Source organism: Zerene cesonia, unplaced genomic scaffold (genome assembly GCF_012273895.1).
Source record: "Zerene cesonia ecotype Mississippi unplaced genomic scaffold, Zerene_cesonia_1.1 Zces_u002, whole genome shotgun sequence".
Lineage (NCBI taxonomy): Eukaryota > Metazoa > Arthropoda > Insecta > Lepidoptera > Pieridae > Zerene > Zerene cesonia.
The window spans coordinates 2,285,578-2,297,784 of NW_024045132.1; the positions used below are offsets into that span (position 1 = coordinate 2,285,578).

Genomic DNA, 12,207 nt, shown 5'->3' on the forward strand with positions numbered 1-12,207 from the left:
CTGAATGTATTGCTCTAAGGAGTGGTGAAGTGCTACCAATAACGTTTATTAATGTAATATATAATAATCTTATACCTTTAAACGAGCAATTCTTGTATATATAATATATTATATAATATATTTTTATGAAATTTAGTATATAGGGGGTTTCGGGGGCTATAAATCGATCTAGCTAGGAATTTTTTTTAGAAAATGTCATATTCGTGTTTTATTCGTGTTTTATCGACTTAAACTTACTTGCGTTTGAGTAGTCCCAATTTATTATGATTCTTCCTGACATCTATTGGCGAATATGCGAAAGTTTGTGAGGATGGATGCATATGTATGCGTGCGTCTGTTACTCTTTCACGCAAAAACTACTGAACCGATTGCAATGAAATTTGCTTCGTAGATAGCTGAACAACTGAAAAAACAGATAGCACTTTTTATACCGATATTCCTACGGGATACGGACTTACGCGGTTTCGACCGCGGGTCACAGCTAGTAGGTCCTTTATTTCAACACAAAACTGCTCCTTATGGCAGATAGTTCTATCCTCTAGTAATATTTTCCAGAAAATTATATATATAGTAGAAGGTTGTTATTCAATCAGTCAGTATGTCAATCCCAGGGTGCGTAATGCTTCTACTTAATATAAATATTACGTAGGAATGTACTTCCAAATTATATACCTCGAGACAAAGAATATGGATTATATTCGAGTCTGAGAATTTGGGTCAATATAAAAAATACCCTAATTTTTTTTCATACAAACTAAGCATATGTTACGCATTATTTAACAATGTCTTGTCAGATTATTTAAAATCTAGAAATATATTGCTAACAATCAACAAAATATTTTTTTTAAGTAATTTTTTTTGCAAATTCTCATTTTTGTTTAATTAACAGGTAAAATCAAATATTTATGTGTCGCTATACAAGGTTCTTAACATAATTTTTTGTATGTCTATTAACATAAGTATACACACCTTGTCGTACGACGGAATATTAAATTAATCTGTTGACTACAATATTTAAACACCTAAAATCATCTTTAAGTTTTAAAAACGCCTGAGATATAACATTCAATCAATTCAATCGTTTGAGATACAGCCCGGTTTTACATACAAAACGTGATAATTATTTTTGGTGCAGTTTTTGAATTAGATTGTTTGTTTTAGCAATCTAAGCTCTACTAATTAAGCACGAATTTAATTTAATTTTTGATAGCGCATCTATCAATGAACGCTATAGGCTGATTTAAAATTTTTCTACAACCAATATGAGTTGAGCATTTCCAAATCTCCTTTAAGTGCAGACGAAGCCGCGTGGGTCAGCTAGTTACGCAATCAAACAAATTTTTAACATTCATTCTGTGAGATATGATCGGGTCACCTTAACATGTGAACGTGAAACTGCTATTTCCGTAATTTCCGGTGCAATCAGAGATGAAAATCAATTGCTATCACATATCTGTTAATTTTATCGTATCTATATTGTATCATCTTTTTGAAAGATATGCTATTTTATTAGCTATAAATGATTAATGTTTCTGCATGGCTTTTTAATAATTTACACCAACAGAAACACAGGAAGAAAATAATAAATAAGGACGAAAGGCACATGAATTCGATGGTGATGATTTTAATTTAAACAAACTTTAAAGTCACATGGAGCTTATTGTTATTATGTTTCATTGGTTTTTAGATGTAGATTCGCATGATCGTAGGAGGTCGTCACCGTGAACAGTTGTTAAGAAGTAAGGGATGTTCTGATCTTCTGTGTGGAAGTGGTACTCAGTGCGAGCTGGCCCAATTCGCTCCCAGGCATGCTCGAATCCCACCATGTATAATGAGAACATCATTGATATTGAAGATTTACTGAGTATTTTGATTGGTTTTGATAAAATGTTGTATTTTATTTACTTATTACATAAAGATTCAATGTGATTTTTTGTAAGTTGTAACGCTTCGCTGCAGTCGAATGCTAGTTTGTTTGTTTAATAAACTTGCCATAATTACTGATAAACTATTACGTTAATATTACACAACGTTTTCTATGAATATGTAACGTTTTGCTTATTACATACTAGATCCAGGAGTGATTTTAGGAAATAAAAGGTATGACCGGAATGGATTGCACAAGATATAAACATAATAACATTTACACACCGACCGTTTCTCGGAAGCTCGGTGCTGAGGCAGCGAGCGAGAGCCACCCACTGGACGGTGTGTGCGCTAAATTATTTAAAAATCGCTCTCACTTAGAATACTTATCAATTATGCGAACGTCATAAAATATATGCGTTATAGAATGTACTATCAGGAAGTGTTTAGAGCGTGTGTCAGTCTGTTTGTTCTCTTTTAAATACATATTGTTTCGTTGTATTGTTTCTGTCAACAATATATCAAGTAATATATAAATACTCAAACAGATCAAAAATTTAATTCATATTGAAAATTTTAATTTCCGTATCGATCAATGGTACTTATCAATGGAATTATATAATAAAAATAACAAATTTGCCCTTTATTTTCGTGTGACAATTTAAAACGCTACAGTATACCACATGTAAATTAATATTGAAATATAAATAGCAGTAAATTAATCGTGAAATGTGAATTAATATTGAAACATAAAAAGTATCCTATGTGTCAATCCAGATTATAACGGTACGATATGCTATTTTCCCTTGAAATGGTATCAAATGACCATACATCCATCCGTACAATGAGTAACGAAACATACCCTCTTAGTCGATAAATAGTACAACGCTTAAAAAATATACAATAACACAATGTATCCCCACATAACGGTTGTAAATAAACAACATTATATGCTCTACTACGAATAGCAAATGCGTCTATGCAGACGATCTAACGCTGGTACATAAGTATACCATATAGCTACCCCAAGCACAGACCCCTTGCTCTACTTCCCTCTTTACCCATAATCCCGCTCCAAAGGGCATGTAATGTGGTATTAGCTGTGAATACAATGTGACGTTTATTTTATGATATTTGTTATTATCATCATCATAATTTGATTGATCACATTTGATGATTAGAGTGAGAGATATTAAATGAGATTCGTGAACATTATTTCATACTGACATATTACGAAAGCAAAGTGTATTATTTTTCTGTTTGAAATTAATTTAAATTGCATTTAGAATTCTGATTATTGTTATTTTTAATTGAATAAAGGCTGTTTTTGCAGCATTAATTATTTTCGCACGTCAGTAAGCGGCAAGTTTTAAATGTGAATACATTTAATGTAATATATTAATTTACCTAGTATACGATAACAATGAAGTCTGGTATTTTGTAAGTTAATACTGTGTTTATCAAAACTATAAGAGGCGCATTAGATGGCTTCGATCAGAAATCGGCAAAACTCTAAACTCGATTCCGAAAAAATAGGACTGACTGTTTTTATTGTTTGAAGCATAACATATGAATTAATTTTCTTAGAAACCTTGTTGAGTAAAATTGTAATTTTGTATAAATTACATAGAATACTATTATTGCAATTTAAGTTATACCCATTTTAATTTAGGTGTTGTTTAATAGAGAAGGAAAATGAAGTAAACTATAACGTATCTACATACACTGCTAATATCCCCGTAGATATTAATTACTTCAATACATAATATTACATAATATTCAGAGCAAAAAAAAAAAATTCAATGAAGCATTCAATTTTATCCTATACAGGTGAATATTTTCAGGGTTCCGTATCAAAAAGGGTGTAGTGGAACCCTGTTGTTGTTAAATAAGGAGTCATAAATTGGATAGATGACAACTTTTTTTTTGGTGTTGCTCTTTCTTATCTCTTTGCATAATTAGTTTTTATGTTACCTCATAATCTTCCTGCCTTCACAATAATAATATATATAATAGGCTGTCACACTACTTATTAAGCCAAAACCCAAAAACTTTAAAAACAATATAGAGGTGAAAAAAAACTTTACTTCTGTCACGTGTTCATAGAATAAAAAGCGTAGATATATTGAAATAAAAATAGTAGCATAAATTTTAGATTAGTACTATCAGTACCGTGGCTGTCTAGGGCAGACGAAATTTAGACGTATTTTGAACCCGTCTCAGGACAAAGCCCCACGCGAAAAGGTCGGAGACCGCTTTCATCTAACGTGTTTACTTTGATGCAACGTCTGGGTGTTTACTCTTTATATATAGCAATTATAATAGAAAATATATTCGTTATTCAGACATCATTATTTGGTATAATCCGGCACTAATTGCAATCGATGCGGATCAAGTTAACTTCATTTATAGGAGCAGAATTTGCATTAAAATATAGTAGATTTTTGTGCGATTTAATTTGATTGGTATTCATTTTTAGTGTTATATCCATTACATTGTTAAAATAATTATCTTTCTTAAAACAGTAAAATAATAGTTCAGGAAGCTTATTGATTTGTATAGATCGACTAACGTTTATTATTAAAATGAAATGCTTCTCTTCGAGTGCTCAGTGCTGCAGCGCGAGTGAATTAACAATTATTTTATCAAATAACAACATTCGCGGTATTTAACGAGAACGATTACCTATAAATAGGAAACTCAACACCCATAAACTGTTAGACATTGATGTCATATTCTGGGAATTGCATTATGCATGTATTAGTTGTACGAATAATATTTATTTCTGCCTATGTAGCACGTACGATGCCTTTTACGCGTAACTACCAATACTTTGGTAATTTAAAACAATCTAATTCGAGAAAGGTGTATTAACATACTTTCTCTTTATATAATATTAAGAAATTAATCACTGATGGACGTCGGCGACAGAGAATGAAATTTCAGCTGCAGACGCCTCGTTCCGCTGATTGTTTTAGCGCAGACGAAAGCTGATGTGACGTAAATAATAGTAATAAGTAGTAGTAATAGACCGGTTAAACTAGCATATCGCACTTATAAGATAATTAAAGCCACTTAGCTATGTAGATCAACTGTACATTTTTGTATTAATTGTTAAACGACGTTTAGGAATATTGCTCAAATTTACAATTTAAAACTTATCAGGCAGTTAAATAGATATAAAATGTATTATATGTCATTGACATGAAATATTTTACACAACACCGCCATTAGTTTTTTTTCTTTTATTTATAAAATTTGGATTGCATTCTAAAGTTAATGCAAAACTTTATAGTTTCGTGTAATAGTACATTGCAATAATTGCTGCGTTTTTGTTAATGGTAAATCAAATAAAATTAATAATGAAAATATATACAATCTTATACATCTTTATTAATTAATTGGATAAAGAGTTCAAGCAAAACACTGAACCTATGTTTGTGCTGATTTAGTTTTATGATTGAGTCCCTGGAAATGTGACATTAAAATATATTACGGTGACTACATTGCTATATTTAATTATAGAGATGCAACTTAGAAAGTATACAATATTTATATTTAACGACAAAAAGGACTTGTCTTTCCTTAATTTACGTACAGATATGTATTTGTTCAAACTGATAATTCTTTTGATATAAGCGCATTGTTATCAAATAGTTGAGGGAAGTGAGAAGAGCGGCGAAGGCAGCGACGACAAGTCGCGAGCGCGCTGCGCTTGACCGCTCAGTCGCGGTCGCAAGCAACGCAACGGTGAGGACGCAAGGGCGCCGTGCGTCTTGCCGAAATTATTCGGGGCTCGCTGCACAATCGATTTTTCCCGCCCGATGCGGAAAATTCTTCGGGGCGGGACGGGTGGAGTGCGGCGAGAGGAGGGGGCCGAGGAGGCGCGCGGCAGGGGGGCAGGCGGAGTGCAGCGGGGCGGTGCAACGCGCGCCGCCGTCCCGGCCGTCGTCGGGCAGACAGTAGGACGGCGACGCCACTGTGAGTCGGTGACCAAGGCGCGAAGAGCGCGCTCGCCGCACTGTGACATGTAGCGCGGCCACCGCGCCGCAGCCTCGCGTAAACACCGCCGGTGGCGGCGCGCCGCTGCGCCTGCCGTCCGGCCCGACGCCCGCGCCTAAAAACCAATCGCATAAAACCCAGTGCCGTTTTCACTGTTACACCTGAAGCGAGCCCTTCAACCCGTCTGTATCGACGACCATCGTCGGATGGAACCCGGAGTGCGGCGATTCGCATCAAGGTTAGATGAATATTTGAATGTGAGTGTTGTGCGCCGCCCGAAGTCTTCCTGAGCGCCCAGCGCAATCCCTTCAGCCGTACGCGCACCCCGTCCCGTCGTTTCACTAGGTAGGTCCGAAACACGAGGGAAACCACTGATGACTCATACGGAAAACCGTAGAGTTCCATTCTGTTTTTATACATTTTGCTACTATTTAGAACATCGCACTATAGAAGGAAGTTTAAATATATTTGTATTAGACATCGAAATACAGTAGCAATAGAATTGAAATTCAATTATTTATGAGGTTTATGCCTTTGTAATCTTTTTATTTTATTTCTTCAAATAGTCTCATTATATATCAGTTTTACATTTACGCAATATAACAACTAAAACTTGCGATTTTTTTTGTTTTATGGAGTGAAAATATATATTACGATTTTGCATATATCAGGGGGCATTATTACTTAGTATATTCTAAAACGAGATAGATTTATCTTATTGGCGGTTAAAATACTTATGTAAGGTACTATACACAAAGCATCAAGACTAAGGCATAGAGACAATTGTTTTATAAACACAGTTACTCACTTACCAAAACCTAAAAATGTTAGTCTCTTATTATTTATAGAAAAAGTCAAAAGCATTAAACAATTGCATTGATAACGATAATATTGATAAGTAGCTTATCATGTTTCAATTAGATAAAAATATCAATGCATGATTTTATGGTTTCCTTTTAAATTTATCTTATTTATTGACACAAAAACTCCCTGTACTTTTTTCATTCCTCTCGAATTTCAGGTAACCTGCATAATTATGTGTTTTCTTTTACATGTTAATCTTACATTTGCTTTTACCGTGGTCTAATAGCAAGCTTTAAAACGATCAGCTTTGTTCTTATATGCCGTATTCTACAAAATTCTTTTATACATCGAAATTTATTTAATTTAACCACAGAATTTTTCATGAAAATGAATCAGAGTATGCTTATTATTGTTTAATGTATATGCTAACTATTTATAATTTATTTTTTGCCATACCATTAGTTGGTTCAATTAAATTTAGATAATAACTATGTTACATGAGTTGTATATGACTTATATAAATCTTACTTTGTATTGTTATTAAAATATGTAGGTATAATATAGATTTTTGCGTTATCAGCCAAAATTTCTCCACAGGTAACCGTGCGATAGATAGTGCTGCATACGTTAATATGATAACAGTTATTTTTATACACAAGCCTGACCTACCTCACATCATAATCAAAATGTTATATGAATTATTGAGATGTAGACGTGAAATCTTTTATAAGCATCAATTAATGTTGGTATAATGACAACCCTTTCATTTGATATGGTTTTGGTTGGCAAATATTGTTCTGTATTAGTGCAAATTGGACTGTCGACGTTTCATTTCAATTCAAGTAGGTAAGTTTGCGATAATTTGAATTTGTATGACAGACATGGTCATAGAAATAATTTAATGGCTTTTGAGCGATTGAGTTAATTTCCCGTTTTTACGTTTTAGCATACGCATATGACCTATTCAAAAAATATCAGTGTCTTATTTAGACAATGCAACAGCTTTTTATTCAATTCCCCGTGCTAGTAAGTCTATAACGAGCAAAATGTTTAACTTTAATTTATTTCGCACGTACTTATTATAAATCCATTTAACCGTTTACACTCAAAGATCACGTCCATATTCAATGGTGAAAGAGTTTTTCAAATCAATCCAGTTGTTTCTGAGATACAAACAAACAAACACAACAAGCATATTTGGTAAAACTAACATTTTATTTTTAAATAACTATTACCTAAAAAGCATCTACATTCTTGCAAAACGTCTTTAGATTTGAAAGATTATAAAATAAATGTGAATATCCTAATAACCTCAGTCCCAAGGTTATCACAGTGAAACCTATCTGACAACACCCGAAATGACTGGATAGGTTTTTTATTTATGCTTTTATATATTTTAGACTCCTACGATTAAGCGTTTTATATGTTTATGTTGATAGTTTTTCTAAAATTAAAATTATCATGAGCAATACTCAGTATTTCCATGGATTCATTTATACAAAAATAGGTAATGTACTAGGTAGATACTATAGAAATTTTCATGGAAACCTTTAGATTAGCACAAAACTCTTAACATATCATAATTACTATTCGATTTCATTATTTGCTCAGCTTGATCGTTCGTTCAATGAAAGTTATTGTTTTATTTTGATGTAATATTAATTGTTAGGTGTATAGTATTCGTTTATAAAATCCTAATAAAGCTTGCCGAAGGCTAGATTTTAACGAAAGATTGACAGCAATTATTTCTTACGAATATCACTTGTTTTTACTTATATAATTAGTTTGATTATGATATAATGTGCAGGAGATTCATATGAAATACAACTTCTATAGTTTTTGAAGTCATACCAATCTATAGTAAGTGTGTTTAACTATCTTTGGGTAATAAGTGTGTTCTTTCGATATTTAATTAAAGCTAGTAGTGGCTTAATGTCTTATACTGACACAACTTATGGTATTAGTGGCTTATTGTAGTAGTGGCTTGATATGGTATACTAATATAACTCCATGTTAGTTCTAGGGAAGTGCGTTCCATCTTAGACCACATCTCAGCTTACCACCAGGCAAGATCGTGGTCAAGTGGTGCCGTTTTATAGACAAAAAATACAATAATTATTTAACTTTTTCTATTATATTGCTGTTACCGTCTTATTGAGAGTTGGTACATGTGCAATATCATATACTTTCTACTCTACTTATAGTTTCCATGGAGATTCGCTGTTTTGGCCGCTCTTCAATAGGGAGAAAATACTATGGTATCAATATACAGTATTTCAGAACTAATGAAATAGCTTTGTGAACATTGAAATTAATAATAGTTGAAAATGCAGCAAAATATTGAAAATAATGTTGTGATTAAATATTTCTAGAAAATAATGCAGAAAAATTTGATTCTCAAAGCTTTTCGTGAAACGACATCTTAACTTATTTTTTAATTGTATTTTCATGTAAAATAATAGAAGCATAAAACACAAGATTCTATTTAAAAATGCAATTTAAAGTTATAATCTGAATCTTAAATTTTATTTCGAAGTTGATTTATAAATATTTCATAGCTATATTAGTAAGTATGTGAGATAAAATATTTTGCGTCGAATTTAACTAAAAACGGAATTTAAGCAGTTTTATTTTTAATCTATCAACTTATTGTAAATACCATGCGGCTTGGTTTTTAAGTAGATATTAAAATATATGTACATGTATGTAAAGATCATAATAATTACCAATTACAAGGAAATATGTTCAGTATGATATTGATTATTAATTATAATCAGCATTACAACGAATATGTAACTTAAAAATAATTCACTGAATGTAATTTATTTTACAGCGCGTTCTGATATTAATTTAAACATCGGATTGAAGTGTGATTTTAAAAGGAAATTATATTTTTTTTGCTCGACGATACTATGAATTAAAAGGGCTCTTTATATTTGTATATTTTAGAATTGCATCAGTGCATTTTATTGATTTTTCTACCAGACGCTGTCAGTACAGTTGGCTCTAACGACGTGGCGGTACCAAGTAAATATATATGTAAGTAAATTACACACAGATTAAATTCTTTGTAAGACATTCTCCTTCTACGATTTTGCTCAAACTTTGTGTTTATATGGTCTGATTTAATACTAATTACATAAAAAATGGACCGGGTACAAAGCAACGGGTGGAAATTAGTTAACTTTTTTTTAATGTAAGGCAATGTTAAATAATATCCGCTATCGACATTACAATTTTTATATTAACAGCCTAACAAAATAACATATTATACAAACAAACAATAAAAATAAATATTTTTATTCCTTCTATCACAATGTTTTATCTTTAGTAAGAACTGTTTTATGACGGAACATTAATGAAGTGGCGGTAAAACAAAAACCATGTCTATTTGAAAATTCAAATTTCATTAATCTGTGGCGCAAAATCAATGTGATCCAAAAGTAACAAAGTAATAATGGATAGAGATAGATAACTATTACGGATTTCCGGGATAATAACTGCCCTATGTCCTTTATGTACCTACCAAGTTCCATATAAATCGTTTCAGTGGTTTAGGCGTGAAGACGACAGACAAAAGTTAATAAATGTTATTGGTGTAAAACCGTTCTTATTATAATTATAAATAAATAAATAAATAGTTATTTTCGTATTTATATTAGCAGGGATGTTGTATATTACATAACTGAATGTTTGTTTTACTACTAAAAGGAAAGAATTCATTATAATTTGAATGACATGCGTAAAAAACACATACCACGTGCATCGTATTAATGTTGTAAATAAACTTATTTCAATGAAGTACAGGTGCCTTTATAGTCAGAAAATAAACAACCAACCGAACTAATGAATAACAGAGTGTATTTTTATCGCTTGATCTTATGTGAGCCATAACAATATAGGAAAATGTCTTGATCTGATCTTTTGAGTTTTGTAATTTGCATTTTAAAATCGATATAATTTCTATGCATCAAAATTCTTTTCGTCTTGTTATTGTTTTTATTTAATATTTCATTGCTTCTTAACTATCGGTATCTGACAAGGTTTAAAATTTAAATGGACAAGTCGCATGCTAGGTAGTCTTAGCATAATTATCATTAATTGAAGCAAATAGTCTATGCTAGTTCTTTTTAGCTCGCAAAACATGGTTTACAATCGCCCCTTTCATCAACGACGTCTCGATGTTATTTCTAAATATTCAAACTCAAACCCACTTTATTGAAATATTACGTTCATTTCCGATCCATAAGTAATAATAATCAGGTATTCCGTAGTTCTAGTGCTATTAAAAATCCAAAAAAAGATAGACACTTTTTTATTGCTTATACTGGGTGGAGGCAAAAATATAACAATAATGTAAACTAAAAATATAAATGTTCAAAAATTTTCGAATTATCCGTACCATTTGCAATTGAGCGTACTATTTTTCTATTTATCTATCCTGTAAACTATCAAAGTGTGTACATACGAAACGCAAACTTTTCAATCTATCTAATTTTGATTACTCGTAGAATTGTGAACCGTTCCCGATTGGTCGTTCGTTTTTTGATTCTACTCTACTTATATATTATTATTTAATTTTTACATTAATAATTTCTAATGTAGAATCTTTATCTAAAATTATCATCTCTATATGGTATAAAATTAAGTCGCCGCTCTTGTGTATCTATATGTTTAGATCTTTAAAATTATGCAACTGATTTTCATGAGATTTTTAATAGATAGAGTGATTCAAGAAAAAGGCTTATATGTATAGTTCGTGCATTACTGGACCCCTGTGCAACCGGGGCGGGTAGATAAACTAACATTATTTGTAATCTTACGGTGATATATATAAATCATTCATTAAATTATAATAACCTTAACATAGAGCTAGTCGGTTGATAACAATATCATGTGATTTGTTTTGATTCACACCTTTCCTGTCCCACGGAATATGATAGTATAATTTTAGTAAACACGTTTGTATTAATTCCAGAGCTAATAGAATATTGTTGTGACTTATTAACGACTTTTAAAACCTATGCAATTAACGTTTGCTTAATTAAATGTAATATGTAGTTATCAGTATTAGATTAATATAGAACTACGTGCATCTGAATTATTTAGACGAATAATTGATCACTGGCGACTTTGTAAAGAATATTATATTTATTGTCATCGACACTTCTGTGGCCTTTGTTTATTCTGGTAATTAAATAACTGATTATATAAAGTAATGTATGCTATGTTTGAATTTCTTAAAATATGCTATATTTTTACAAAATTTGTTTGTAAATTAAGTAGGTATAGAAAAATGTATTCATATTTCAGAAGGGTCTGTAAAGAGTTATATAATACAGAATATTTTTTACAAATTATCCTTAATTCTGTATAGTGTTTTTTAATTTGCTTAATTTTTGCATATATAGGAACTTGTATTTCGCGGAAGTTTTTTTGTACAGAAGCATCGCATTACACAAAAAAAAACTTTAAGAATTCGTGAAAGTCAAAGTTATTATTACTATTTTAATCATTTTAAATATGATTTAATAG

The 12,207-nt window shown here is 31.5% G+C and overlaps 1 protein-coding gene across 1 annotated transcript in view; it reads left to right on the forward strand.

Annotated features, from left to right (window-relative positions):
• The first annotated feature begins 5,815 nt into the window (after nt 1–5,815).
• The window catches only part of LOC119838293, a 43,943-nt gene continuing 37,551 nt past the window's right edge, over nt 5,816–12,207 (forward strand). Inside the window, exon 1 of the mRNA XM_038364160.1 lies at nt 5,816–6,106. The gene's annotated coding sequence lies outside the window, so the exon portion shown is untranslated. The remainder of the gene's footprint in view (nt 6,107–12,207) is intronic.